This window comes from Rutilus rutilus (assembly GCF_951802725.1).
Source record: "Rutilus rutilus genome assembly, chromosome: 13".
NCBI classification, from domain to species: domain Eukaryota; kingdom Metazoa; phylum Chordata; class Actinopteri; order Cypriniformes; family Leuciscidae; genus Rutilus; species Rutilus rutilus.
In genome coordinates this window covers 25,167,875-25,195,263 of record NC_140218.1, presented here as the reverse complement: position 1 = coordinate 25,195,263, position 27,389 = coordinate 25,167,875, and the positions used below count along the sequence as shown (strand labels likewise).

Below are 27,389 nucleotides of genomic sequence, written 5' to 3'. Positions count from 1 at the left end.
AGGCTAAATGACACATTTGGGGAACTTTAAAGGCACTATTACAGATTAAAATGTTATTTTCAAATAATTTGTGTTTAAAAAAAAAGTATATTTAAGAGTCAGACAGATAAAAAAAAAATTTTGAATAACACAAATGCTTTGTTTGCCCTGACGACCAACTTTTTTTCAATATCACTTATAGTGCTGATGCCATTTTAAATAACCTTGCGTTTTGTTGAATGGTGAGCATTTTCTTTATTGCACTTCTTATGGTTTTTAACTAGAAAAACAATTCTTGAGACATGAATTTGTTCTGTGTCTCCCTTCTTTTCTTTTGCTTTGTCCAATGTGTATTGTTGTTGTTTTTCTTTCAAAGCTAAGACCAACTCAGAAAGTGTTGAGTTACTTAGATGAGCACTGAACTCTTTTATTAGCTTTGCAGAAGAAACTGATTAATTTCTGTCAGAAGAATTTGTTATTTACTCAAAAGTGACTCATATGTAAGCCATTGATTGCACTAAATGGATGTCGCATGCTGAGGGTTGTAGTCTGAATTAAAAAGCCTTTACTGCTACTATGCATCTCAATACATATAACTTTAAAGTGAACAAACTGACATATATAAAAGAATAAACAGCGTCTCTCCCACAGTCAGTTTCACATGTAACATATACATAATGTCAAAAGACGTTGGCCTTTCAGTTCATCTTCTCCTTCTGGAGTACGAATATCCCTTTTAGTATTTTTGTAATTTGCACATGTTAGTAATGTTTATGGACTTGAAAAATAAGTATACTTAATTATGTTGAATGTACACTTGTACTTCAAATCTTAAAAGTTTTCAAATTAAATAAAAGGCTATAGGACACTTTCATGGCTATGCTTTATAACACACTTAAGTACAATTTTAAAAAGTTCACTTTTTTAATAATATCAAAAACAGATTTACTTTAAAGAACATTCTAAATCATATTTTTTTAATAATCTTTTGCCATGCTTTAAATACACACTTCTTTTGATGTGTTGACCAACATATAAAGCACATGCACGAGTACTTGATAATAATTTTAACTGTGGTGTGTTATTTGATATTACATTTAAAGTTTGTATATTTGAAATGTACTATATTGCGACTTCATTTATCTCTTTGATTTTCTGAACAATCTGCTCTGATAACACAACTATATTTCCAGTGAAGCTCAGCTGGTGAGTGCTGGTGATATTCAATGATCATAATGTGTTTATGCCTAATCCAAAGCTCTTTTATCAAAACCCGTCATTAAAAGCAACATGTGTGTGCAACATGGTCATAATCCATTCCCCCCTCCACTGGAATTCACACACGCACTCCACATGGCTAAAAATGGCCCTGGCATGTACTGATTAATTTGAGTGGGTATGTACATGTGGTACTCCCATCAGATCAATATAAAACATGTAAATCTGACACTCACACTAATGTGCATGTCAAATAACAGTAAAGTGTTGCACTTGGTACCTATAAGCTACTAATCAGGTTATCACTGATGCAACATGGTCAAGCATATCAGGAGCGACTTTTGCAGGAAATATGATAATGTCCAATCGATCTGTGTCTGGTCAGTAGATCGCTATCGCTGAATGACCAGGGCTGCGTTTCCCAAAAGCATTGTGAGCCCAAGTTGATCATGAGGAGACCATTGCCACCAATGTTCGATCAACTTAGCTCACAATGCTAATGGGAAACATAGCGCCCATTAGAGTTTTGAAATATGTCTCAGTGTTTTTGTTCATACAATAAACGGGGTCAAATGCTGTCAGTTGATATTGTATTGACAAAAACAGAAGAAAGAAAATCAAACAGGTTTGGAACGACATGAAGGCAGTGGTGTAAAGTATTAGAGTAAATGTAGCCTATAATCAGTTACTGTCCTTACGTATCTTTTTGGCTAATTTGTAGTTTGACTGAAGATTTTGACAACTTTTACTCTCTATTTAACAAAAAATTTGAATAAGTATATGTACTCTTTACTCCAATATTTTGCAGGGCACCTATTTTTTTCTACAGCCGTTTATTTCTGCTACAAAAGAAGTGATATCTCTATCTACAGGACATTAAAGGTACTAGAACTTGTGCGTTTGTCCTTGTTCACCCAAACTTGTCAACAAGGCTACTTTACACAAATTCGAGTGCATGAGCAGGTATAGTTGTGAACCCCAGGTGTTTGTTGGTGTGTTGGTAATGTTGGTAACCAGACAGTTGACGGCACCCATTGTTTTCCATAGTAGGAAAAAATACTATGGAAGTCAATGAGTCCCGTCAACTGTCTGGTTACCAACATTTTTCAAAATATCTTCATTTGTGTTCAACAGAAGAAAGAAACTCATACAGGTTTGGAACAACATAAAGGTGAGTAAATGATGACAAAATTAAACTTTTTAGGTGAACTATCCTTTTAAGTACTGCTAAAATCAGATACTCTAACACTTTTACTCAAGTCGTAGAATTGGTGAGTCAGTTTCGCTGTAACCTATATCTGTACTTTTACTCAAGGGTTTTCAGGTACTCTTTACACCACTGCATGACGGTGAGTAAATGATGAGACTTTTCATTTTTAGGTGAACTTTCCCATTAAAAGGGAAAAGTCGTTATTTCTAACTTTAGTACGCTTTTTTATGTTAAGATACTTTCTTATTTTTTATCTTAATATGTAAAAATAACTAAAAGTAAACCCTTTTGAATTACCTGAAAATTTTGAAATCTGTTGCTCTGTGGCACTAACTGTCTCTTGATTGTTTGAACATCTCAACCTGCCCAACAACAGCATTAATTTAGGGGTGGGTCCATCAGTTTGGCCAACCAATTACAGAGTTTTTGAGAAACAAGTTTGAAACCAGTCATTGTTTTTCATATTAAAGACTATTTTAACTAGAATAAAACCAGTTCATTTAGATATTACCACATGAAGCACCTGAACATTTTTACAATGTTCATTGTTGTTTGATGTAGACCCTACCTGGTACCTACAACTTAACTGAGTTATAACTGCCAATCAGGTTATCATTGATGCAACATGGTCAAGCATATCAGGAGCGACTTCTGCAGGAAATATGATAATGTACAACCGAACAGGGTCTTGTCAGTAGATCGCTATCACTGAATGACCAGTAGGGGTTTGGTAGGCAAGCCGTTAAGACCACAGGTATGTCCATATATATACACCTCCATTCTCTTGTCATATCTCTCAACATTTCCTCCTGCACTCTGTCAACATGTTTCTCTGTTTCCTGTGTCTACTGCCCTCTCTTTATTCCTGCTCTCTAATGACCTGGCCCATCCCCCCCTCCATTGAAATGTTCACATGTGCACACAGCAGACACTGTTTTTCATTGTTAGAGATTACTGTGATGATAACAAAGCGGAGCAGGCCTGGGTTGCTCTCGCTCACTAACTGTGCAGAGTTTTGAAACTTCTTTCAGGTGAGGAAGCGAATCACATCTTCAAAGGCCACGAGATAGAGGTTAAAACAATCGCTTCTCATTCTCATTGTGTGCTCGAGCACAGCCTGCACTTAGTTCTTATGATGAGAGAGGGGAACAGCAACTCAGAGAGAACAAATGTTTCCTCTATGAGAATGCGAGAGCTCATCCCTTCCTGTACATAATTTCACACTCAAAGACGTGTTAGTGACGACTTTATGGCTTTGAAACCGCAAGGGATAAATCATATGGCACATCAAATGCTGGATCAGGATCACCTTCTAAAGATTAATAAGAAGGAGTGTGTGATGGGTTATGTGTGCATGTGCGTGTGCATCTGCTGGGTCCACCCGAGTCTCTTATCAGTGCTGAACAGAGTCAGTGCAGTGACTGCCTGACGGCTGATACTGCAGGTTGCTGCTGTTACCTTAGGGTTGAGTCTGAACTACCTTCCCACACACTTCCCTCTGGCTTTCTGGTCTTTATTTGAGAGCCATTAAAAACAAAACTCCCTCAGCAAATGCTGACACAACAAGGGAACAGCAAAAGATTGATTAATTTCTTTGTTATGTATAAAAAAAAATGACAACATGTAGTCATGTCTCATCTGACCCTGAAATTACTTTTTTGGTGCAGCCTAATGTAGTCAGCTTGATTTATTTAATTTAATTTTATTTTATTTTATTTTATTTTATTTTATTTTATTTTATTTTATTCATCAGCCCAAAGTGAAAATGTATCTATCATTTACTCACCCTCAAGTCATTCCAAATTTGTATGATTTTCTTTCTTCTGCTCAACACAAAAGAAGGCATTTCTATGTTTTATCCATACAATAAATAGGGTCCAAAAACAGGTAAAACATTCATCAAATATCTTATTACAGAAGAAAGTCTATGGAACAACATGAAGGTGAGTAAATGAAAGTTTGGCTATAAATAATGTATAAAAATATTATGTCATAATTTTCATTAATAGGCGAACTTTCCCTTTAAAAGAAAATGTGCAGTTGTTACTTCTACACTGCAAAAAAATGATATGATCAATAAGTTTTGACAACATATGTTTTTACATTGCTTTAAACTCATCAAAGTCTTTTAAGCAATTTTCAACTTTTTTGTAAGTTAAACTCATTTTAAGTCAGTTTAACTGAATTTAAGTTGAAATGACTTAAACATCCAAGTTGATTGTATTAAAAAATTTAAGGCAGCAACTTTATTTACAATGTAAGGTGAAGTACCTACGTAATCTTTTTTTATGTAAAATATATATATTTTTATCTTAATATATAAAAAGAGCTCAAAGTAAACTCTTTCTAAATTGATTTACCTCAAAAAAAAAAAAAAAAACCTAACTCTTGTTGAGGCATCAACAGCAACATACTTGTCTCAAAAAATAGTGTTAATTTGGTTCGTTTTTGAGAAGTTAGTGTGAAACCAACCATTTTTTCATAGTAAACACTGTTACTTCAATAAAACCAGTTAATTTAGATATTACCATGAAGAACATATTGTAGATTTACCAGACAATGTCTTTACAGTATTTTTCACACCTTTTCCTTGGAAAAGCATTAAACACAGATTTCCCTATACATCTGACCATGCCTAATTCCCTGGAAGGTGAAAAACAGTTAAAATAGTATGTCCGAATTCATAGCATTCCTAAAAAAGTAGGTGAAATGTGTGCATCTGATGGACACGTCACTGTCCCGTGAGGCCACAGAAGAGAAATTGTGACTGGCAGCGCAGAGACACTATGATGTCATGAGTCACGTGACACATTATATTCTCACACCACACAGATTCATACTATATAGTCCTAAAACAAACTTTTTTTAATGGTCGCAAAGTTTGTTCCTCATCACATGTAGTATACCGACTCAGACATGTGATTTCAGATGCACCTTTTGTCACATTGTCTGACTTAAAGTGTGGAACATTGTCATCACCCAAACCCAGTCTCTGAACGCAGAGCGCAGGCTTCCGTGATCGGTGGTTTGACAGTGCGTCGAAGCTGTTTATCGCCTTCCTGAACTAACATAAACCAACCATCTGCTTTTAACCAAACACATAAAAAACATGCTTACAGTCCCCAATTCAACAGTATAGAGGGGGAGAAGGCAGCCAAAGAGCTGAGTTTGTGCGCCAGGGACCGTTCTGGTGAGGAAATCCACTCCAGATGTGTACAAATCACCCCTTACTTAATTGCCATTGTTGTCATAGATGTTTTGTGCAGGGCTTTGGTATAACTTGTGTCGAAGGTGGAAGGATCCACTGGGTGAACGCGTTGGGTTTTGTATAAAACCGACTAACAGAAGCGTAGTGTCGAGAGGGAAAAATCAACAGAAGGAACACGGGAGGAATTAGGATGACACCTAAACCTGTTAGAGGTTTGACTACCGGCTAGTTACTCATAAACAGCCACAGATGTTCCCAATACCCTTCAAACACTTCTGTCAGGCTTTTTTTAGTGTGCATGTGCGTGTTTCCCCCGTTCTGTTTCCTGTCATCATGGCATTCGTATAAAGAGCCAAATATTGGCTTTGTGAGTCCCATGGTTAATCAGAGAGCAATTAGGAGCTGGTCTTGCAGGAATGGAGGGTTGACTTTGCTTTGAAACTCACTCTCCCCTTGTTCCTCATAATAGGGTTTTTTTTTTACAAGCACTTTTGAGGTGGAGAGAGAGGAGAGGTTTTACTGGGCCGGCAGTGTGGTGTGTGGCGTTTCACAGAGCACTTTAAAATCGATCTGAAGCGTCTAAATGACAGACCACCACTCCACTGTAATCAACCTGAAGTCCAGAAAAAACTCACATAAATAAATAAACATACAAGCATTTCATGAGTCCTCAGCTGGCTCTCCTTTTTAAACGGGTTTGGGTTAAGAACTTAAAGACAAAGATCATTCTGACCAAATTGTGTGCGGATGCTGATGTCTAACAGAAGCTGTGTGTGTAGGCTTGTTTGTGTGAGAGAGAGAAAGCAACTTCTCAAATTAAACGAACTCTTTGATTTCTGAACGACATCCTTCTGGACTCAATCAAGCTGGTCATGTTCTACATTTGGCTTCAGCATATTTATTTAGTGTTTTCAAACTACTATAGTGGTAGGCAAGCTTCAGTTTCACCTAAATATTTGGTCACATCATTGTAAATATGCTGCACTTTTGAATCATTCACCACACTATATTTTAGGAAACTTACATTGTATTCCAATTAAAGCTTAGGTACATTTCTTTTTTTTCCCATGCAGCAAAATATGATCAAATCATTTCCTAAACTAATATCTCAACTATTAATTTCCTGGTAATATCAATCCCTGTACTGAGGTGAACACTCTGAATGTTCATTATTTAACATAAGTTGAATACATTAGTTATGAACTAATAATGAACTGCACATGTACAGCTTTTATTAATCTTTGTTAATGTTAATTTCAACATTTACTAATACTTTATTCAAATCTTGTTAACAGTAATGCACTGTGAACTAACATGAACAAACAATGAACAGCTGTATTTGTATTAAGTAACGTTAACAAAGATTAATAAATATACAGTAACAAATGAACTGCTCAATGTTAGTTCATGTTAGTTAATACATTAACTACCTCTAAAAAATGCTGGGTTGTTGTAACCCAATATTGGGGCAAATATGGACTAACCCAACGTTGGGTTAAAAATGCAATTTAAAAATGGACAAACCCAGCCGTTGGGTTACATTTTTAATGTAACCAATGCAATTTGTCCATTTTTTTATTGCATTTTTGTCCATTTTTGATTTTGTCCAAAATGCAATTTGTCCATTTTTAAACTGCATTTTTTAACCCAACGTTGGGTTAGTCCATATTTGACCCAACATTGGGTTAAAACAACCCAGCATTTTTCATCTCTCCATAACCTGTAAGGATTCCTCACTGCATATCATTCCATATATTAGATATATAGATATATATCCAATATAAAGATATTGGAATATCTTTGTCATTTTAATATCGCAGCTTTGCACTTGTAAATGTGAATGTGTTTGCATGTTCTTTCCTCGGTCTCCCTGAATTATACAAAGCAATCAGGACTTTCTCTGTTGCTCAGAGGAAGAGAAACAATTCTGAGGATCACGGCTTTAATGTTTCAGTTTTGCATCGTTATTACTGTATGACAGGTACATCTCTATAATATGTTGTAAATAAAGGTTATTCATGTTTGTTTGGTTTTTCTAGCCTGCTGTTAATAAAGTTAACTTTCTATTTATTTATTCCTTCATGAACTGATGTAGAGATTTGAAGTCTTTAGTTTGGATAAAGTACAGCCGCTCTCAGCTCGCTCACTCAACAGCAGCCTCTCACCTTGACTTTACGGCGTGCGAAGTTTACCTGACCTTCTCTTCACATCCTTCTGTCGCCTCTGACCGCTGGACTGAGTGCAGTGAAGGTTCAGATATACTCGACTGTTGCCTGCAAACACAGTGTATCTCACTGAAATATGGATATTTTGGTAGAACCAAGAACCATAACAACTACTGCAAGCAATGAATATCATTGATCGATGAGTAACACGTCATGACTTTACATTTACATTTATGTTTAATTTCCTAAAAATGACACATTTCACCAATAGAATTCATTTAGCTGAAGATGAAAGGAACACAACAGTACAGATGGATCACATAAACTGTGTTTGGAAAATGTGTAGGTTTAAAAATTTCTAGAAAAAATATAGAAGCAACACTTCCAAAGGGGGGTTTCACAGCAATGCCGTAGAAGAACCATTCTGAGTTCCTCAAAGAACTTTTCAGTCAACAGTTCTTACAAAAATAACCATTTCTTAGTTTGAAGAACATTTGAAAAATCTAAAGAACCTTTTTCTGATATATAGAAACTTTTGTGCAATGGAAAGGCTCCATGGATGCCAAAGGTTCTTGATGGAACCATAGATGCCAATAAAGAACCTTTATTTTTAAGAGTGAATTATAAAATAATAAATAATAATAAACTTTGTTGTAGCATAAACTCCTGTTCTAAACCAGCTGTTTTAAAGCAATTACAAAAATTTAGTCAGTTCATTTATGCTAAATAAATAGAAAAAATGGCCACAACACATCTGAATGATTTTAATGCCCTTCACATGAGCAAATTTAAGAGAGTTTATTCAATTATGTAATATAATCCTCCTGTGTAATAGCTATAATACATGTATTTGTTCTTGTTATTTAAATTGTTCTTTACTTAAAAAAAAAATATATATGATGGCCATGTTACACGAGCATCTGATCTTCAGCAATAGCATCTTTAAACATTTAGGAAAATAAAAATAGGTGTTCATCCACTTGCTATTTGATCAATGAGTAATTTGGGGTTCTTTCTGTGTCTTTTTAAATTGTATAAAAGCCCCAGTTCCTAACCTTTAATCATCTCATACCACATATAATTTACAGTCATTTGGGTTTCCCCCTTTTGATCTTTTTCCTTGACTGCACTCATAACGTCTTTTAAAATATGATTAAATCTAATTAGTCTACATTTAATGTGGTGTACAAACTGTTACAAGTTTGTTATTCTTTTGCATTGTTTGTAAATTATGCTGTATAACTCACAGTGTAAAAAAGTGCTTTATGTATAACATCTAAATAAATTAGAGTCATTTCATTAAAATATATGATTTAAAGTGATTTAACCATTTGTCAAACGGAAGTCATTTTTAAGTGTCAGATTTTCACTTTTGATTGTTCAGATTATAAGTGAAATCCATGATCTGTTGCTTTTCATGTTCTTCTCCACCGACTGTTAGACATGGAGAATCTTTTAACGAAAAGTTTTTTATGCTTTTTGACAAGTACCAAGTTTTCTGTTTATATGTAGCCTATATAAAGCCTATAGCATATTTTTGTTTCCAAACCGATATTCAAGAATCAAAGAATAACCCAGCTATTTAATGATATTTTATATAAGTCAAGGATAAGTGTGAATTAAAAGGAAACGGCTAATAAGAAATTCAGCATAAATATTTTGCAAAAGCAAATTCAGATGTGCATATTCTTAAGCTTAACATCTCTTCCGACTCACCAAACCCGCAACAGTTCCGTTTCAAAACTACCTGATATTATCACTCCAAATTATCTTTCAGTATCCAAGCATTTTCCGTGTATATTTTTTTGAGCAGTTAAACAACAAATCTCATCAATTCACATTCAGCAAAAAAAGTACTGAGACCTTCGTGAAAACATTTAATTCCACTCAGGTGCATGCTAGAAACGCTCCTGGAGGGTTTTCTTCTTTTCTTCTTCTTTTTTTAACATAAAAACTCGGAAAGGTTTCGCCCCTTTGCATTGAGCATGTCGAGAGGCTTATTGAAGACCCTTGCTCCCCCACCCCCTACACACACACACACACACACACATACACACCCGCTGGGCGGAGGGGGTTGGGGTGGTGAGGAAACGGGCTGGTTTGCCCTGGAAGTGATTCTTCCCCCAAAACACAAGGTGAAACGGGATCATCGGGAAACTACACGTGGGACCTGCCCTCCTCATCCTTCATTAAATCCAACATTCTCTTCAGGCGTACAACCACACATATGTAATCGCTCAAGCGGTATAGAATGTTACTTGATGTTAATTCTTGATTAATTCTCTAAAGAGAAGTGATTTTGTTCAATAATCATTTGAGAATTGAATCTGACCAGATTTAGAGTGAGAAAACATCAACAGGACACTCCAGACGTTTCAAGTCCAAAGTCCAAAGTTTGTTTGCTTGTGAACGATCATGTTTATGCCTGACGTCTTGATTTCTATTTGAAATGTAATTCAATTATACAGAATCATTTTACATGCCTTCCCCATATAATCATCATCCTCTCAATGCTTTTGTTTGATTAATTAATATTTTTTTGTGTTTTTGTTTTTGCTTAAATTGTTCTCCACAAGATATTATGGTCACTGCAACACAAACATCTGGTCTTTTTTTTTTTTAGGAAAATAAAAATAGATGCATACTTTTTAATGTCAGGGCAGAAAACCTCAACTTTGGACTTTGATAGAGGTTTTGAAGATCATCCAAAGTTTGATTAAGATTGGTAAATAAAGGTTGTATGACTATTTGTGGTTCAGCAAATTGATTTCATTTTTTATCTATATTTTTATTTTTAATTAGACTAAAAGGACACTTTAAATAAACAGTGACCCCAATGCTCATTTTAAGTTGATTTTATAATTGCAAAACATAAACAGTATAGCCTAAATAAGAACAATACTTCAGTAAACCTCCTATAAAATAAAACAAATAGTTTGTACAAATGATACACTGTAAAATGTTTCCTTCATTTAACCTGTCACAAATAATGTCTGTCGTTTCTCACTATAGGGTAAGTTTTTAAGGTGCAAACTTCATATTTTTTTTAAATCTAAAAGTGGAGTAAACTTACACTGCAAAATAATTGTTGGTTTAACTTTAAAAAAGCAAGTAACCTGGCTGCCTGAAAAATTTGAGTTCATTGAAATAAAGAATTTGAGTTAATACAATGAAGGTTTATCTAAGTTGTTCTAAGGTTTATCTAAAATCTTGAGATAACAAATCATGAAAATGAATTTTAACAGTGTATCACTGCATTTTACTTTGATTTTATTTAAATAAAATGTTTAAAAGTTGAAATTATTTACAGAAATCCAATAAAAATTTAGAAAAGCATTAAAAAAACTTCATGCAAATCATTATACTTCCTCCATACTTATGTCAACACATTAAATTAATCGTTTAATCCAGCTTTTAATTACTTATGACTTCTGCTTGAGATTTACCAATCAAAAGAGTCACGATAAAAGTTTGTATTGCATTACAAAACAGCGCGGCGTCCTGTATAAAATAAAGAGCTTGTTGACTTAGTCACCTTGCATTAAACATGCCTGCATTAAATAATTTAAAAACGCTATCGGCTGTCTCAATCCTTTTACTTTCGATATACAGCGATTCAGCGATGAGACTCATCTGTCCCGCCGCTATCCACCATTAATCATAACGGTGTGTAAACTACAACCCCAAAAAACACACACAACACGCACACACGCACGCGCGCGCACAACAGTTTACCAGCCCCTGTGAAAAGTTTGTGAAAGTGGCCTGACGTCACACTCCCACAATGCTCGCGCGCCCCATAACTCTGCTGCTGCAGCCTGAGGAGCGCGAGACACTCAGGCCCCGAAAAAAGAAAAATTAGAGAAAAAAATTGGAAAAAATAATAAAACAACAGATCAAGAGGAGAAAGACCGGGAACGGTGGCGTGGGGCTCCCACGGTAGGTTTGCGCTTAGTCGGTGCTGGAATGTGACGGCGGTTCCTTGTGAAATTGACTAATGCGGCGCTGGAAAGTTTTTGGTGGCAACTGCTCGTTTTTTTCTGCAAGTCCTCATAATGTAGCTGCACGGTCTGATGTGTGCATGTTTTTTTAATGAGATCCCGATAATTAATACTGCTCGTTCGGCCGCTGATCGATATGGCAGATGATACAAGAGTGCTTCATAGTAATAACACCCTTGATATTTTCTCCCGAGCCGACGTCATTTATTTTTGGCTTATTTTTGGAAAACATTGTTGAGGCTCCGGGTATTTAATTTTTAATTGCACGTTCGCTCGCGCTTCGCAAACTTCATCGATAAATACAGCGCCGATGGAATTTGTTTACAAACCGTTACATTTGCGTTTGATCGATCATCGGCTTGGCTGTGTCTGTTGGTGTTCAGTGTGACTTTGGAGTGAATAGTTGAATTTTAATTAATTTCTGAATATTTATGCCTGTGCTGTAGACACACACGAGCTGAAGCACCGTTCCTGTTGAGTTTCAAACATTAAGTTTATACAAACGCGTCTGTCTATTAATAGTTCACTCCTTGATATGAGAAAATCTCTCTGGGCTGTAAATATACAACTATTTTGTGTCTGGTTTGTCTTGTGCTGTTGCTCTCCCTCCATGCTGCTATGGCTTATCTGCTGTTCGTCATTTGTTTGCTACAGATCGGATGTTCCTGGGCGGATTGTGACTTTTGTATAATGTTTGTTTGTGTGCTCCTATGAAGAGGTACTTAACAAACAAGAGTGTCAAGCGGTGTCTTTGAGGTGTGGGGAACCTCTTTTTAATGTTCATTTACATATTGCTTGGCATTGTGGTCATATGTGTGGCACATTTTTAAGAATCTTTCTGCTAAGAAATAATCCCAGTGTGTGTGTGTGTGTGTGTTCAACTGTGAGGCACCAGTGAACTTTGTTTACAATGTAAACAAATTAAACCCACCAAATTGAAAACATAAGTTTACGTTCTGCATTCATTTCGGAATTAAAATCAAAGCGTGCCACTTGCAGCGATGAGTTTATTATACTTTTATAACCATTTAATTTAGTCATTGGCGAAGGAAATCTGCAATTCAGGACAAATGGCATGTATTATTTTAACAAGTTCATTGATGGACACAAATATGTTGTTAGAATGACGAACGCGTGTTTACAGTGTTGTGAGCTCGTTGAAAGGTTTCAAGGGATAAAATTAAAAGTTTTGACCTTTGGTTGCAAAAATGTTTATAAAATCTACTAATCAATCATCCGTAAAGATCATTGCAACACTAGCCACATGCACAAAACACCTGTAGCTGTGACATCATTTCTTTAAAAATTTAACCCACTATAAAGTTTAATTGCTGCTTTATAGTTGGTGGCAAAGTTACAATCTGCAATTTGTTTGGCCATTATGAATATTGTTACTAATAACGAAAATGCAGTTGAAACACTGAAAACGTATGAAATCAAGGGGGAACATTTTGCTGAAATAGTTTTGACTTTAATAATTACACGTTTTTTGCTCACACTTTAGATTAGGGTCCACTTCTCACAATTAACAAACTATTAACTATGACTTTTGCCTCAATAAACTCCCAATAACTGCTTATTAATAGTTAGTTAGGTAGTTGTTAAGTTTAGGCATTGGGTAGGTTTAAGGGATGTAGAATATGGTCATGCAGAATAAACCATTAATATGTGATGTAAGTACTAAGTTATATGCATGCTAATAAGCATCTATAGTTAAAAGTGAGAATTGGCCCCTAAACTAAAGTGTTACCCATTGTTTGCATTGCAGAGAGCTCTTTGAAGTGGTTTGTAAGGACAGAAATTGCAATCAAAGTTCATTTGTCATTGCTTTTGTATGAGCATAACTGCGACCAATCTTTAATTCACCAGTCAATGTAGTTGCAGCACTATATCCACGTGCTCAAACACCTGTAGCTGTGTGACATCTCTTTCTCAAATAGATGCATTGATGGTTAAAACCTGCATTATTGAGTCAAAGTTTCTATTTGGCTTTGCTTTGTTATATCTCTTGCACTTGTTTGTGTTGCTGTGTGCGTTGAAATGCCGAATCTAAACGAAACGTTTGACTTAAGCTGTGTGAAAAGAGCTTGCAAATGTCTTTCTAACAGTGATTGATAAAGAACAGGTTGTGACGAGCTCTTGTTTGGTGGTTGTGCTCCATCATGGCTCTCTACTTCCACTGCCTCGAGCTTCATAATAAGGAAATGGAAGTGAGATCGTCACGAGACAGTGCTTTTGTTATTGACATTGCATGTTGAAACGCATATTGTGATGTGTGAGACCGTTTAGTTTTTCAGCTTTGCCTCTGGTTAGGAGGATCTTTTGCTTCTGAGGATCTTTACAATGGTTTGACCGATTAAAGCTCGTTTATTTTCATGCCAAAAGGGTTTTGCGTGTTAATAATTAAGGGAGAATTGGGAAATGGACTTGAATATTTCTTGAAAATATTTCTGGTTCTTGTTCCAAGTTGAGCACATCCTTCAACGCGAGTTATTTACTTCAAACGGTGTCCTCGACATGTGCTGTCTTTCACGATAACTCTGCTTTTTTTGTCTGTTTTGAGAGATGTTTTAGTGCGTTTCAAACAAACATCAGCAGTTTATTTTTCATATTGCTGCTCATGGGTTCTCTGAAAAAGCGTCTTACATGCTTGATTCAGTGTGTGAGTTAGAGAGAGAGAGAGCATGTGCATCAAGGGGGGGGTTTCTCCTCTGAAAACATCCCACAATTCCTTGCTCCTCGGTGGGTAACAGGCTGATTATCATGAGAAAGCACATCAGAGGGGTTAATAGGTAGGACAGGCTTTGGAGAGCACAAACGCTACTTAATACCCAGTGTAGAATGGGGATCAGCCCTCATCTGAGTCCTCATATACTCCACTTATAGCATGAGGAGTGAACGGGGACGATGCTGTGCCTGAAATTTGTGCCAAGTTACTGTGATGTAGCTATTTATTTTGCATTATGATTTAAGCGTTGCGTGACAATAATATGGGCTTGTGGATCAGCCGATGAGTTTGATTGTATTTGCAGTCGTGAGCATAAAATGTCTGTTTGTTTTTTGGCTCAATCCAGGTCTGAAATGGGCACTGGGGAGTGTTTATGTGGGCAGAATGAACAGTAGCTGACCTGGTCACTCAGTCGCCCCATAAAAAAGGGAGGAGAGATAGAGAGAGATAAAATCAGGCCAAGTTCACGAGGGCATTATAACTCCGGCGAGCGTCTCAACACACCAGATTTGACTCTTATCAGAAGATGATTCATGTCAGAACTGTCAGAAAGACTAAAAAATTGTTCATTCGTCTGTAGACTTTTTTAGGATTATTAAATACAAAAAAATTTAAAGTTAAAAACAGTAGATTGCATGTTAAATGTGTATTACATTATTTCATGCATATAGATATAATGTAGAAATTAACTGGGTTACACTTCCATTTTACAGTGCAGTTATACATTTAAGTATTTATAATAATAATTAACTAAATGTGCTTACTATAGGGTTAGGGTTAGGGTTATTTCCATGTAATGAATCAGAATTTATAGTAATTACTATAACTACATGTGCTTACTATAGGGTTAGGGTTAGGATTAGGTTTAGGGTTAGTTCCATGTAATGAATTTATAGTAATTACTATAGTAACTACATGTAACATGGCGTGTAACAAAGAAACTGTAAAATAATGTGTTACTATGAACTGAATATTTTGTTAATTTTCCTTTTACTGTTTGTGAAAACTTTTTTGTAGTGTTAAAAGTTGTAATTTATTGCCATCACAAAAAGAAAGCGTTAAAATACTCTTTTTCATATATAATATTTTAAACTTATTAGGAGATGGTTAACTTACAGTTAAAGTTTTATGAATATGTCATCAAAGAACCAAAAAAGTAAGATTGATGATAATAAAAATAATAATGTGAAGCCATTGACAAACGTTGTACTCTTACACAAAGATTTTTCGTCTTATAAAGTCAAATATGTTGATTACATTGAAACATTCCAATAAACTGATTTGGATCTGTTTGGATTTTACAGTTAACCTAACAAAATGTGAACTAAACTAATGAATAAAAAAGTGTTTAATTTAAAAGTGTTTAACTGTCAAATCAGGTCACATAGCTCCTAAACGTATAGTTACGTAGGTTTGTTTTTACAGTGTGGAAATGTATAAATCTAATTGTTTATTATGAATTTTTTAGTAAAAAACGACTTATTTGATGTATTTTTGATACATTTTGATACATTTATTTGATGTACTGAACACATTACTTAAATTTTTCTGAAGTATTTATTTTCAGTTCCATCATCAATAAGCTTTAAATGAAGAAGACAAAAAAAAGAAAGAAAAATGTATAATTCTAACAAATAATTGTTATAACAGATCTAAACCGTTGTGAGTAGAGAATGGCGTTCGGAGGGGGTATAAAAACAATTTCAGCCTTCGCAAATCCAAGCCCATTAATTGCAGGAGAAAGCTTCATCAAGTGAACCGAACAAAGAGTAATAGAAAAGAAACCCACACATAAACAGTACATGTGTAAATACACACTAATGTTCTTGACAGATTTGCAAAACAAGTCCAAACACAAAGTACACACGCCACACACCACAACCAAGTTGCACACGCACAAGAAAAGAGCGTCTTTTTTCCCTTCGCTGGCACGCATTCTGACTGCACTTGCAGTATGCGGCGCCTTTAGATAGTAAGAAGACGCTAGATGTTTGAAACGCATACTGCCGCTGTACATGAGCAAAGCTGTGCTTTTGAAAGCAGTCAGCCAGGTGTGGCTTTTCAAGGCCCGAGTCTATCCATCACTGAACACCACTTATGCTGCAACCCCTCCTTCTCTTCCTTCAGATCCCCCTCGTCCATTTTTCCACCCCAAAGATGGGTCTTCTTCCCCTCCGAGCTTCTTTCTCACTCGTTTACTGTCTCTCTGCTATCTTTGTTGTGAATTTATTGTCTTTCTTAAGGAAATGTACTGTGCAGTAAATTCTTAACGTCTTCTACGATTCCCACACTGAAACACACTGTTGGGATGTTATAATGGGTTCTGTAAGTTTTTAAAAATAGTGAAAATACTGCCGTTCAATGTTTAAATCATGTTGGAAGCGATCCCTCTCTGGGAATCTGTAATTATTAAGCATCTATTTATACCTGATCTAATCTAAAACTTGTATTTGTTGGTGTAACCTAATAGTAATAATAGTACCCAATGTAATGTTAAATACGATTTTAGACTTGAATAAAATTTGATAATTTAGGTATCACTACATTAAAGACCTTTTTCCCCCTGGTGCACCTTTCAAATGACCTGCACAGAGTTTGATCAGACTTGGGTAAAAAAATCAGTCAAAATTTGCTTGAGAAAATGATTGACAGTAATATAAATAAAATAGGTTTTTGTTATGAGATCGAATAGTATGCAAGCACTCATTTACCAGGAAGGTTCAGAGGAAGGAACGTCACTTTTGCCTCCCTTCAATGTTCTCATTGAGATTGTGAGGAGGGAGTAGTGAATTACAGATATAAAAACTCTTGAGAAGAGGCTGTGATTGGCTGATCACACTGGCAATTTGATAATGCACAACAATTGACATTAATGACCATCCACTTTGACGACATCACTTTTTACTTGCATCTCAAACCACAAATAAAAATGAACATGATGTTATGATCCGTGAGTATAAAATAGCATATAAAATAGCACATCATTATTTGTAGTCTTCAGCATAATGCTGTTTACTTCTCTGTGAACTGTTCTTGGTTAGTAAGAATACGATAACTCTTTGTATGACACTGAAAAGCTGATATCAAATGTAATTCTGTACCATAAAGTGAGGATTTGACAACTATAGTAAAACTATATAATAGTTATAACACTCTGCACTGTAAAAAAAACAAAAAAAAAAGATATATTTTCATGATTTGTTATCACACACACAACACAAAAAAATTATTTTGTCAAATCAACTTAGATTATTTAAGTGGTTCAGATAATATAATATTTTGAGTTTCTGTTGATTAAACCAATCTCCATTGTATTAACTCAATTTTTTTATTTGAATGAACTTAAAATGTTAAGGCAACCCAGGTTACTTACTTTTTTTTAAAGGAGTGTGTGAGAAAACAAATCATCAAAAACAGTGAAATTAGATGATAAATATTAAAAACTTTGTGGACCTCAAATGGCTACCACATTGCTCTCAGATGCACATCATATTCATACGCGTCATATTCTGAGAATCCAGAAGACCTTGAGTGTGATTAGATGACTCAGTCACAGAGAGGAAAAAGAAAGCTGGATGATGAGGGAGAGAGTCACCAAAGAGGGCTCGAGAAAAAACATTTATGATTCATGTAGTCCTTTGAGTTGCATCATGCAAATAACTAAAGCGGTGAAAGAAACTGCTTGGATGTGTTTAGTTGTTTATTGATGTACAGATTGACCCGTTTAAGATGTGTGTTGGTCATTCAGTGAAATGTTAGATTCTTCCGTGGATTCTGCTAGTGAAGAAGGGAAAAAACTAAAAGTTGTGCATATGATTGATTGTTAATCATACAGACATGTATTGAAATGAAATTTAATGGCTATCAAACAAACATTTACAAAAAGGTTCTTTACAAGAAACTGGTGTGTGACACCATAACTTGCAGGGTTTTTTAAGACCTGTTCACACCGAGGATGATAACTATAACAATAAGGATAACGATGTAGTTTTAAAAATCATTCTATATAAAAGAGTAGCAAGGTTCACTCCACAACTATAACGATAACGGCAGAGAGATGCGATATCGTTGGAATCACTTTCCGAACAACCTTTTCCAGTTGATGAACGATATAAACATTGACAGCCAATCAGAATCCATTCCGCTTTAGCAAGCATTTAAAGCGGCAGATGACAAAACGGCAGCGCATGGTTAAAAAAAACAATGGTATTGTCCGCTGGCATAGACGCTGATATCGTTATCTTTTTAGTTATCAGTCGTGGTGTGGACTGTACTTTTATCACCTTTACTATGCATTAGTCAGAATTGCAAAAATAAAAACTTGATTTACACATTCTGTATATGAGAAAGTTTATGAAAGGAAAAAGCTTTAAAGTTGTGCCTTATGTCTTGAGAAAACTATTAAGCTACAAACTGTATACATTATATAGTTTTACTTAAAGGGATAGTTCACCCAAAAATGAAAATTCTGTCAGTAATTACTCATCCTCATGTTGTTCCAACCCCATAAGACCTTCGTTCATCTTCGGAACACAAATTAAGATATTTTTGATGAAATCTGAGAGCTGGATCACTCCTCCATAGGCTTCTAAGGGATTGAAACTTGCTGGCCCAGAAAAGTTATTAAAGACATCGTTAATATAGTCGTAGGCTCACTATTTGCCAACGCTGGTCATGTGTGTGATGCGTGTGACGTACAACACAGAAGCGCTGCGCTGTTTTACTACGTGAACTCACTCGAGGCCCAGAGAGAAAAAAGTTTTTTGCGCACAAAAAGTATTCTCATCGCTTGATAAACTTAAGATTGAGCCACTGTAGTCACTTGGACTATATTAACGATGTCTTTAATAACTTTTCTGGGCCAGCAAGTTTCAATCCCTTAGAAGCCTATGGAGGAGTGATCCAGCGCTCAGATTTCATCAAAAATATCTTAATTTGTGTTCCGAAGATGAACCTTACGGGGTTGGAACAACATGAGGGTGAGTAATTACTGACAGAATTTTAATTTTTGGGTGAACTATCCCTTTAACCAGGCCCCACAGTTCTGCACGCATATGATTCGCGGATTAATTGCAAAGTTTAACCATCATAGAGTGAAAGTTTATCATTTACATGTTGTGTCTTGCCAATTTACACATTTAAGCGATTTTAAACCATTCCGGCGCAAGAGGAAAAAGAGAAGTTAAAGTGACAGCAGCCTATAAATACCGCTGCTGTCTATATCATTAAAGTCGCCATGAAATCAAAATTGACCCTATTTACTTTGTTAGCGCATATTACTAGTCTTGTGGTGAACAATTAATCCGTGCAAGTTAATACACAGAAAAAAAATGTGTTTGCCGTGGTAATCTTTAATCAAAATCTGATTAAAATCTGAAAAAATCTTCTCTGATGATGTCAGTTTGACGGCTTGGGTTGAAATCTGCTATGAGCAGAGATGGAGAGGAGGAGCGCTAAAGTAAAACCCTGCCCTCTGTTCAATATTCCGTTTCACTTGGAAATACGTCACAACACTGGAGAAAAGTCGTTTGCAACTCACGGGGACTTTAATGTTAATCAAACAACAAAACACAGCTTTCACACAGATTCATCTTGATTTAATTTATGGTTAAGGTGATTTCACCAAGTACAACATATTCTTGGATCGACATCTTTGTTGATCCTGGAACAACATTCCAATCAGCCATCAGATTTGAGGGACAAGTTTACAGTATGTCAAGTTTAGGCTTACAACCAGGGTTAGATGCTTCTACGTCAGTGTTATTCATGAATTCCCTCTGATTTTAGGGATAACTTATGGGTAGGGTTAGGTTTAGGGGGTATGGATAGGGTCAGGACTAAATTTCCCGACAGGAATGTTGTTTCAGGAATAACAAAATATGTTGATCCAGGAACATGTCTTACTTGGCAAAATCCTGGTGACTTTTAATTTATACAATGAACTCTATAGCTGAACTCTGTACCTGAATACTACTGTGAGACCTATTTGTAACTTTGTTCTATTGTATTTATCTATGCTTGTAATTAGTGTATTTGTTCTTATTTTTTTTACTGACTGGTCACTTGTCTTTAATAATGTTTGAACTTTATTAGTAAGGCTAGTAGTTTTGACTGGTACATAAAGTGTGCTTTAATTTATAAATGGAAAGAAAATTTACATTTGCCACCTAAACCATTATTTTTGTTCTTGCTGATCCGATCTGTGACTCAAAAAATGTCAAATGATCCAAACCGAGTTTTGTGTTCCGTTGAACCACTAATAAAATTATTTATATTTATTATTATATTCTGTTTAACATGGGTGGTTATTTAAAAGTAAAGGTCAGTTTTTTTAGTGTATTAGTGTGTTAGTATTAGTTTCATTGCTTAGTTTTAACATTATGAACACATCAACTGTCATCTAATCTAAGTTTGTTGTTGTTAAAGATAATGCATGCAGACTGATGCCAAAAATCCCTTTTCTCACTTAATTGAAATAGAATTTTCAGCAAATTAGTATGTGTAAAAGATTATATGTTTTTTATTAGTATCATACTTGCACTCATGTATTGGCTCTTTTTATTTATTCTAGGGCTTTATGAATACATCTGCAGTCTGTCATTTGTGGTCCATAGGGAAAATTCTGGCAAATATTTTCTCATTTCTTTCTCCCTCATTCACTTTGTGAAGCTCTATAAACTGGCATTATGGTTCTGGAGCTTTGCCCACAGCTCTTCATTAATGTGTGTGTATTTGCGCATTAGTGTTTTTACTCAAAGTTTTCATGCTGGTATAATTTGGCTTTCTTTAGTCTGACATGGGACATAATTTGTGAGAGAAACTCCAAATCAGAGAGCCTTACTGTGTTTAAACGGGAGATATTTAAAGTTGTAGATTAATGTCTGATGACATAATGTGAGTTTGACGGAGAAATGTTTCCTGGCAGCACATGAGAGCGAGGTGGTTGCCATCTCATTGTGTTCAGTCAGGTGTGTGGTCTGCTGAATCCATTGTTACGTTTTCAGCTGCAACCCAGAGAAGAATCGCTAGAAGCTCTTGGTGTCGGTGTTCACTCCGAAAATATATGAGTGGAGGAGGAAAGACAAATAATAAAATGAAAGGAGTCATGTATCATGATGTGACTTTTTTATGGTAATGCATTTTACTAATGCTCTGCAACTACTCTCTCACTATCTCTGTTACACTTAAACAGACATAATTAGCAAATAAATTAAGTCAGTTTATAGATGCATGCTCCACTTCTCTCTCTCTCTTTCTCTAACTTTCAATGTAATTTCTTGTACTTTATTAAGATGTTTTTATTTTATTTAAAACAATTACCAAAATTGACAAGCACAGTAAATACAGTATATCTGCACAAAATGTATTGATAGGGAGAAATAAGGTGTCAGTAATGATAATAAAAATAAGAAAAAAATATAAACTGTGCAAAATGTTTTGTCAGGTGCTAAGTTGATTGGTTTTATTCAGCTCAACAATGAGTATGGCTAAAGTAAAAAAAAAAAAAGTATATATAAGAATACAATACACATTCAATCAGTTGAATGTGACTGTGCATCTGAGAGCAATGCGCTAGCCATTTGAGGTACACAAAGTATTCAAGTCAAATATAATATAAAAAAAAAACTCAAAAAAGGAGTAATTTTTAAGGGTCAGACTCAGGACAGGTAGAATTCACTCAGGGTAACAACTTCACATTAAAAACAGCATATAATAATAATAATACACTGTAAAAAGTTCACATAACTTAATTTTTCAATTACCCAATAATTTTAAGGCAACAGGTTTCCTCATTTTTTTAAAGTCAACTGGTCACTTTTTACAGTGTAATAATAAAAATATAGAGCTGCAGTTAACATTTTTAAGGTATGCTGCTCAAATATGATTTTTTCTGCAGCAGATGCTTTACAGAAACATTGTAAGATCTTAAGAAACATCTTTTTTTCAAACCAGGCTGCACAAATGTACCTGTGGCGACATTTTTCCTGACAATTTTAAAATATGTGGTCTCTCTATTTCTTCCATGTATTCTCAGGCTAACCACAGCTCACTCCAGTGGCAACATTGCAAAACTGTAGATGCGGATTTCCTCTCAAAAGGGATAGAGAGAGAAGAGGAGAAAAAGAGAGAACAAAGGGAAAGAAATGAGAGAAAGAGAGAGAGAAGCTCTGGTGTTAACAAATGACCTCTGTTGCTTGCTTTCTTCCTCTCTTTCACTCTCCCTCCCTCTCTCTTCTTCACAAAGTCCAGAACAACAACAACAGGAGGAGAGAGAGAGAGAGAAATGAAAGTAGAGAGAGGACTGTGGGTCTCTTTCTGTGTGCCCTCCAGTGGCAGCGTGAAGTTTTCAGTTTGATTGAAGGGCCCTTTTCTCTGCTGTGTGGTGTGAAAGCTGTCCTAATTGAATGATAAAGTGGCCAGAGATGGAGTCCAGTGAATAGGCAACAATACACAGCCTGTGTGTGGTAGAGGGGTTTTTTTGGTTCTCGTCCAGGCCGCTCTCTCTCTTTCTTTCTCTCGCTAGCTCTCTCTCTCTCCCCGCTGCGAGTGGGGGTCCCATTATCGAGCGCTCTGCTAGATTCGGTCACATGACTCCTCCCTGCCCGCTCGGCCGGCCCCTCCCTCCCCTGCCGAAGACCGGCCAATCAGGCAGCAGAAGGGGTATTTCTCAGTGACCATGTGGTTGAATGCCCTCATTTAGCAAGCAGCTGACTCACAGCACATGTCTTTCTCTATCACACACCTCGGCTGCCGGACGCTGGCGAGAGAGAAAATTCCATGTCCGTGCACTTTCAGCGTACGCCGTAAACGGTCCAGACTGGCTCTTCGGGTGTAACTGTAGTGGGATGGTATCCGATGAAAGTGGAAAAACCCTCCCTCCTGTTTCAATCAGAGGCAGATGTTGTTCGTCTTTCGATTCAATCACTAGTCATATCAGGGAGCACGACGTTTGGGATGCGACTGTTGTCTAGTTCACTAGCGGGTCATGAGCTGATCTTAGATGGTAACACTTTATACCATATTAGTGTTACATGTTGTTTATCTTTATCTGCAAGTTATAAGATGCTGTATTTTTGTTCAGTACAGAAATACACTGATTAAACAGTCATGTAAATCACCCATCTATTCTGTTGTAACTGTAATTGATATGATAAAAGACTTGGTTTATAGCATAGGATTATAGTTATGGAGTATTTGTGGTGTTCCCCCTCAAATAGTTTTATTCAAGATTAAATCAAATGAAATATAGAATAAGATTAATAAAATCCACATCACATGTGCCTCCAAGCAAAGTTTCTGTTTGTCATTTTTTTTAAAGGTTTCTACATAATTTTTCATGTCTCTTGAAATTTTTTGTAAATTCACTATAGGTTTTTTGACCCAGCTCTGTTCAGATTGAACTGCCAAAATAAGTGTAGAGATAAACAGTTGTTTATTTACATGGACAGTGTCTCCATGAATGTGCCTTGCTGGGGTCTTTTTGCACAATAGCTTTTTCTCGCTTCGGCATACAAAGCTTACCTGTTTGGTTATAGTAAAGACAAACTCAATCTAAGAAACGTTTTCCTTTTAACTCACAGACAAATCTAACTGCAGTCGATTGGAAAAGAAACATGCATACAGTATGTGACAATATACAGTAAGACTTTGTAGAGTAATTTATAACAGCTTCAAACGCTGCTCAACCAATCATAATCAAGGACTGGAACTATCCATTTTATAAATAATATTTTAAACCATCTTTTCCGGCCAACTGTCATACACATGTATATCACTTCGCATTTGTAGCAAACGTCAGCACATTGTGAATGCATCAAAGTTATAATAGCATTGCTTTCATTTTAATATTTAATAGATTCAGTTCAAAAGCCGTTTAGTTTTTACCTTTGTCACTAGTTCTCTGAGTGCCATTAAAGCAAAAGTCTAAGTGGGACCTACATTATAATTAGTTGAAATTATAATATTTTTTGTCACTTGAACATTTCTCACAAAATGAAATGGTCACACTTCTTTTTTTTCAGGCAGAGGAATAACTCCACTGAGCATGTGCTGCGTAAGTGTCATCAGCAGCTTATTTGTGATTTTGAAGTGTGTAGCGCAATTGTCCCCGGTCTCCATTAGAATGTGGTGAAATAGTGTGTTAAATCATTTCAAATCCTTAATGAACACAGAGTTCCTAGAGTTGGGTTAATCAGTTTCCTTGGCACTGTTCTCTGTCTAAATCAGTTCTGTCTCTTTATCTTGTATTAGTTCATTCCTTTCAGAGCTTTTTCTCCTGTTGTCTCTTCAAATTAATTTTTTAGTTTGTTCCTCAGGCTTTTGCTTGTGTTCATAGTTTCATCCCACCCATTGCAATTTTTCCACTAGTATCTTCTTCTACTGTTGTTTGTGGCAATTTAAGTTTCAGGATTTAGCTTGCACATTTCTTGACTCAACTTCCTTACCGTGCTCTTGTTGAACTTCCCCCACTGCTAGCGCTACATGCAGATCCTTCCTCTCATTCAGCTGTGGTCCACTTTGAGTTGAAAAGTCAATCTCATCATCACTTTCAGGCATTTGTGCCCGTTTAGCTTCATCAGCCATTACAGTAGTCTGAGTTTACCATTGGTTTTCAACACCCTGCACTGTAAGAGAAACGCTCTGACCCTTATATAAACCACTTTTAGCTCCAGTTTCAGGAACACTTTAAACTTGTTGCTGTCTTGCAGGTTTCCTCAGAACCTTTCTTGTCTTGAGCATTAAAGAATTAAAATAATTAAAATTCTATGTTTATTAACTCGCATTAATGTTGTTCCAAACCTGTTGGCTTCTATTTTTCTTCCATGGAACACAAAAAGTATTATTTTTTTGTTTCCGCATATAGTTCATTTTCATACAGGTACAGACAACCAGGGTTATGCGCTATTCACAATCGAATTTAGAAATATGTTTAAATTCCATTTCAGTAATGGTTGGATTTAAACAGGATGCGAAATTGTAATTGACGTGTGATAAAGTAGGATTAAAATACATATATAAACTTGTATAACTAATCATTTTTTACTAGAAATAAAAGTTTGTCAAGACAAACTTTAATTTTTAACATGAGCTTGACAGACAGTTGACAGACAAAATTTTGTGGACAAAGGTGGAGTACACTTAATTTTCCAGAATACATTACCTGAAATGAAAATTCTGTCATCATTTGCTCACCCTCTAGTTGTTCTAAACCTGTATGAATTTCTTTCTTCTGCTGAACACAAAAGAAAAAAAACGATGAAAGTCTGTTTATTCTTCAAAATAGTGTTGTCACGATACTGAAATTTCCAACTTCGATACGATACCTTGAATATAGACTAAATATAGATATGGATATAGAGATGATAGATAAGAAACAATATGGATACCATTTTCGATACCATGGGGAAATCTGCCATATATCTATATCTATCTATTTATCTATATATCTATATATATGTATATAACACCATACAGATAACTTGTTAATATCTTATAATTTTTTGAAAATTTGAGTAATTTTGTTGTAATAGCTTACACACAGCACAGTCTTTATTTGAATCATTGAACTACATTTCCAAAAACAAAAACAGAAAACAAGTTAACAGTCAGTAATACAGTAAGAACAAATAAACAAATTGCAAATGATATCACAAATAAATACAATAGAATAAAGAAACAACTGAAATAAACATTGCTTTAAAGTGGGTCTAACGGTATTCAGGTAAGAAATACTACAGAAATGAAGGTAATCTAAAGAATTATGCTTACAATTAAAGTTACAAAAGTTATTCAGTCGAGAGCAGTGAGTGATTTTTCTCTTTGTCTTTTCTTCTTTGATTAACATTACGTGACAGACAGCAGCAGGTTTATTAGGCTGCTGTCACTTTAAGAGCTTATGCACGGTTCCAATATACTATTACACAAAATGCGTTTTCTCTCAACTATTTATGTTCCAAAACTGTATATCTTTATATCTATATTTATGCATCCAAAATGCAGTTTGAGAGGCGACTTTTATGAGTGCCACTTATAGAGTGGTGTGTGCACAAAACCTGTAGGAATGACAAAAATGATGTGCAATACCCGCTAGGACATGTAACACCAACACTATTCAACCGGAGTGAATGAGATGAGTGAGTGAGAGGAGGCGCGTGCATGTCAAGCTGTCAATTCACCGCCGGAGAGAAGAAAGAGCGATAATGCGCAGCTTATATCGGTGTATCAATACTGCAGAAAAGGAGTATTGAATCTGTGTCGGATATTTCAGTATCGAGAAACTGATGATGATGACAGAATTGCCGTTTTTTGGGTGTACTATCCCTTTAAAGGAACACTCCACCGTTTTTTGAAATAGGGCTTATTCACCTTCTTTCCTACATTTAGATAGGCGGGCAAATGCATTTTTGTCTCAGTGCATGCACTGTTTTAGTTTGACAGGGTCGGCGTTAGCTTAGCTTAGCTTAATGAATGTAATTCTTTGTTGCCAGCTAGCATGTCCTGAGTAAAAGTGATATAAAAAATAAAAATAAAACACCTAATTTTCTTTTTGTGGTTCACAACGAGTACAAATAGCGATGCAGATTAACACTAGGCGATTTCCTAGGCAGATATTGACTTATATATTAAGGACTATATTAGGGGGAAGCACAGGCGTGATATCTCTGCGCCCAAGTAGCAGTGCTTCGCCTGTGCTTCCCCCTAATATAGTCCCAAGTCAATATCTGCCTATCTGCCACATCATGGTGACTAGTGTTAATCTGCATCGCTATTTGTACTTGTTGTGAATACGCAGGCTACAAGAAGTAATTAGGTGGGGTTTTTTATATTTTTTATATCACTTTTACTCAGGACATGCTAGCTGGCAACAAAGGATTCCATT

At 35.7% G+C, this 27,389-nt stretch overlaps 1 protein-coding gene across 1 annotated transcript in view; it reads left to right on the top strand.

Moving 5' to 3' along the window:
• Positions 1-11,553: 11,553 nt before the first annotated feature.
• plagl2 (pleiomorphic adenoma gene-like 2) overlaps positions 11,554-27,389 on the top strand; it is a 40,059-nt gene continuing 24,223 nt past the window's right edge. Inside the window, exon 1 of the mRNA XM_084428915.1 lies at positions 11,554-11,719. The gene's annotated coding sequence lies outside the window, so the exon portion shown is untranslated. The remainder of the gene's footprint in view (positions 11,720-27,389) is intronic.